Genomic DNA, 5,326 nt, shown 5'->3' on the forward strand with positions numbered 1-5,326 from the left:
GGATCTGGATTTGATTTGTTGAATCTGATTTTGCCAGATTTGTTGAATCTGATTTTGATGTGTTGAATCTGGATTTGAATAATGGATTTGAATCTGATTTTGATTTGTTGAATAATGGATTTTGTTTTGTTCTTGTTTTGATTTCTGAATTGCTGTTGCTTTTTTTTATTTTGGATTTATTGTTGATTTGTTTTTGGATTTCTTGAATTCCTGATTTTGAGTTGTGTGTTCTTTTTTTTTTGTTGAATCTGTATTTTTAATTTGTTAATGGAAGAAGAATTTGTTCTTCTAGAAGAAGAAGAAGATGAAAAATGAAATGGTGAAAAAATGGCATTTTTGTCTTTTATAAAAAAAATTATTAGAAATGACGATTTTAAAATGAAATGCAACTTTAAGGATAGATAAATTAAGGGCGGTTAGGGCGGTTTCGATTCTGACCCTCAATATTAGAGACCAAAACAATACTTATCCTTAATAAGAGAGCAAAAATTTTAATTTTAATTTCTTTTTTGAAAAAAGAGATTAACACTATCTTTTTTTGGTGATTATATCTTTGTTNGTCTTTTATAAAAAAAATTATTAGAAATGACGATTTTAAAATGAAATGCAACTTTAAGGATAGATAAAAAAATTATATTAAGGGCGGTTTCGATTCTGACCCTCAATATTAGAGACCAAAACAATACTTATCCTTAATAAGAGAGCAAAAATTTTAATTTTAATTTCTTTTTTGAAAAAAGAGATTAACACTATCTTTTTTTGGTGATTAGAGTAACAATATCTTTGTTTCACTTAAAAATGAATTTAGATATAAATGAGATTTTTAATGCATTAATTCATGAAAGCCTCCAATCTATTATATTATTCTTTGAATTTTAGTTTGCATTTTTGTTAAAGGAGCCTTAATTTAACAATGGTCACAAATTTCATAGTAAAAAAGATCACTTAAAATATATTTTAAAAAAAATTAACTCCCGATGTATAACACGGGTCACTCACTAGTATTCACACTATAGTATCCCCGTTTCAAGCTATGTTCTCCATCTCATCCTCAATTACTACAGTAACCGATGTACCTATAAACTTGGGCGCCTCCGTCCTTTCATGCTTGTTGGTACCGTTGCTCTCACCATAACTCTTTTGACAAATGGCTTCACCGCAGACATCGGCTACGCCTTTGAAGACAACCTCTATGAAAAAACCCGGCCACACGCTATAGCTATTTTTGGGATTGGATTTTAGATGTTAGACACCTCGATCAACAAGATCGAGTCCCCCTGCAAAGTCTTTCTTGATGACCTTGCTGCCAACGACCAATGGAAGATCAAACTAGCATACACGTTCTTCTCATTCTTCATGACCGTGAAACCGTGTTGAGTTACTTGAGTAGTAGCTATAGATGAATGCAGAAAGCGACAATGAACACTAAGCAAAGGCCACCGCAAACGAAGTTTCCAACAAAACCACCACTACACTGCGGCAAAAATGGAAAATGTGGAATGTATTCTTAAAATCAATATGGGCTTTTTTATATAAATAAATAAAGAAAAAATATTATTTTTCTAAATACGTATGGTTGAAAATGTTAACGAAAATGTGCAGCACCATATCTAATGAAGCGCACACGAAATGGAAAAAGTCACCAAATCATTGTTGGTGCCCACGAAATAGTGTAGGTAACCCAATAAGTGTATGGCGCCCACGAAATGGGCTTCTCATGGACAGCGGACACGAGTTGGACCATTACCCCTGCAGTACACATGAAATTGAGCAACATGGTAAACCTAGGGGTCAAACACGAATTGGACCCAAATCAGTTGTACTCCACACGAAATGGATTAACTCAGTTGTACTACTCGTGAAATGGTGTCTGGATTTCGCTATATAAATGGCCGTGGTAGCCAGAGTACAACCATACTTGGAATTCATTGTTATGCTTAGGTGTATTCTACCTCTAAAATCTCTCTCCCATCTCTTCACTTTCATTCAAAAAATACGGTAGTTTGTAGTTTGTTGTGTCTATGGCTTCGAAAAATATCTATGTCATGATATATCCAAATAGAGAAATTTCTCATACATATGAAGGCATTACATTTGTTTGTGGCGATCCACTCTGGATAATGATCCCGTCCCAAACACCATTGCAGGAACTGAAAGTTTTGATTTTGATGAATACTGGTATGGTTGGAAAGAAGGAAATCACGAAGCTGACTTACAGGATGCTAGTAGCAGTTACCAACTCGTTTACATATCAGAAAATACAGATAAAATCTGACCAACATGTTTTGATGATATTTTCTTATCATCGCAGCATTGGAAGTATCTACTCGTTGGAACTGTATGTGAATCTCCAAGATGTTGGTGGAAGCTCCTCTAGTTCTAATAATGTGGAGCAGGCTAGAAATTTCGGGTTGGCAGATGTCATACCCGTTCAGGAAATTGTTAGAACTCATAGTCCCACCTTTAACACCTTTGTGACTCGAGGATAAAATATAGGAAATCATCATGCACGGACCTCCCCTTCCAACCGTGTTGGATCCCCACAAGGTAATGTTGATGGGATGGTAGACACTTTTGATGACGATGAGATTGAAGATGACAGTGGAGAAGCATAAGTGGTACCCGAAACCCAACCGCTTTGTTCAGCGTAGTCATTATGTCCCTTCTTACCTGCCCACCTGATGAAAAATCATAAGGCACAAATAAGGTGTATATACAACAATAAAGCAAAATTTAGGATGTAACAACATTAAACATGATATGCCTTACGATACCACACCTTGTAGCTAATGGAAAACTATACAGCGCCACCACATCGGGTTCCCAGAACGATAGCCTATAATATATCCATGACATTAAAAATGTATGACAGCCAGCCATACCTTCGACGTTGTAATCAGTTGCCAAGCACATGGCTCGATATAACCAACAAAGACATGCACTTCCCTAACTATAGGTACTGATGGCATCAAAATCGGCCAAAAGAGGAAGATAACGAATGTGGACGGTGTTGTTGGTCTTGTCCGGCAGTAGTATGCCACCCAACAAATACAGAATGTAACAATGGGTATATTGAATTAGAGAATTATCTGGTAAGTCAAGCGGCATCTGTTGAAGACGAGTTCTGAGCCACTTCAACTTTATGTTGAACTTTGTTGTCCCTATATGCCCGACTGGAACATCACCAATAAGTTCTTGGCACCATTGCCATATATCTCTCTGGTGAAACTTGCTCCATGACCTTAGAGTTCCACTGACAGGCTCACCATCAATAGGTAACCCTAACTGCATTACCACATCCTCCAGTGTTATGGTACACTCACCCCAGGAGAGGTGAAATGTGTGCATCTCGGGACGCCATCTTTCAACAAAAAGTGCTTATGAGTGGATTGTCATACTCAAAACGCATTATTAATGAAGCATAATGAAATACTACATGTCATAAATAAAGTTCAAGTCTCTGCCGCCTGATTTCTATGCTTAGATCCGACGGATCCGAGGTGAAAACATCAACAAGTGGGCCATGCGGCGTCATAACACGTGTGAGCTGCAACATAGTCTTATGAAGAACATAATTAAATTTACACTAACCAACATTAAATAATAATAAAATTATTTATAACGAGAAAACTAATAAAATAAATTACAACACATTCACTAAAACCAACCTTGTGAGTCAAATGCACGGCAATATGATTTTCGTCTAACCGATTAAGATTTTCTTTCACATTAATTCCTCCACCACCACTCATTTTATATTTTTTCTTATCAAATCACAATAGAAGATTATTAACCGCACACATTTTTTTCTCTCTTGCACCGATTGTTAACTTTTTTTCCCCTATTTCACTTCTACTGATGGTGCACTTGGTCCTCTCCCCCTTCTCCCCTTTTATATACACAATTTTCCTTCACCTCTACCATGCCACCTGATGCACCCAATGCATGCTTATACGGGACTGGAGCACCTGAAACTTGCAGCCTTGACCATTGCCATTTCGTGTGTGCCGCCTTTGGAGTGGCTATTTCATTGGCGCCATAAACAAATTGGTCCAATTTGTATGTGCCAGAACTGGGTTGGTCCATCTCGTGTGTGCCGGTGTAGAGTTGATCCATTTCGTGGCTGCCATCAACAACATGCTCCACTTCGCGTTTGCCATGCTTGGGTTGGTGGTCAACGCTTTCTCTGCCATGCATGGCACTATTTCGTGGACGCCAGCATTGATTTCGTGTCTTTTTTCATTTTGTGTGCGCTTCATCAAACATGATGCTGTGCATTTTCGTTAACGTTTTTAATCCTGCGTATTTAGGGAAATAAAATTTTTTCTTTATTTATTTGTATAAAAAAGCCTGACTAAATTTAATATATATTTTATATTTTAATATATATTTTATATTTAGTATGATTATGATACTTTTCATTTATGGTATCATAATGACTATGAAAAAAAAAATCTAAAACCCTTAAATATTCTTATCTGAATTGTAGCGACTATCTTCGACTGTATTTGCGACGCTCTAGTTACTAATACCTAAATTACAAAAGTCTTACGTTAACTTTTCTAAGACAAAATGGATGGATAATGAAGTGGGAATAAGAAACGATAGAAAATAAATGAAAGCATTTCGATTTGGTTCAAGCTTTTTTATTTTTGATCCTTTAACTTGTATTTATAGTATCATTTAAAAAAGAAATTACTATTTTTACTCGTAATAATATTATGAGAATATAAATTTTTGTTATATTTTAATTTTAATTTAATTTAAATACAATTAGAGAATGTTATGTTGTATATTTTGATTGCCAAATTTATAATTAATCATCGATAATGATATATAAGAGAGATAGAGTGAGTGAAAAATGAAAGAGATAGAGAAAGCAAAAGAGAGAAGAGGAAAACTTTTTAATGTTAGAGGAAAAAAATTTGATTTCAATTACAATAAAAAAGTGACGTGTGACATATTTTTGTTATAAAATTAGTAATATAGAGAGAAAAACTCTTTAATTTTGGAGATAAAGATTTGATTTTAATTGTAATGAGGGAGTGACATGTGGCACATTTTGGTTGTAAAATTAATATGGATGATGGAAGAACTCTTTAATTTTGGAAGAAACGATTTGATTTTAATTGTAACTAGTGTATGTTCTCGTACACTGTACGGGATAATTAATAAAAATATATAAATTTTTTTATTAAAAGAGATTAAACAAAAAATATATATAATAATTATTAATATAAATATTTTATAAAATTATAATTAAAATTAAAGTTTAATTATTTTTAATGTTAAAAATATTAAAAATAATTAGTATTTGTCTTAACTT

This window comes from Arachis ipaensis, chromosome B03 (genome assembly GCF_000816755.2).
Source record: "Arachis ipaensis cultivar K30076 chromosome B03, Araip1.1, whole genome shotgun sequence".
Lineage (NCBI taxonomy): Eukaryota > Viridiplantae > Streptophyta > Magnoliopsida > Fabales > Fabaceae > Arachis > Arachis ipaensis.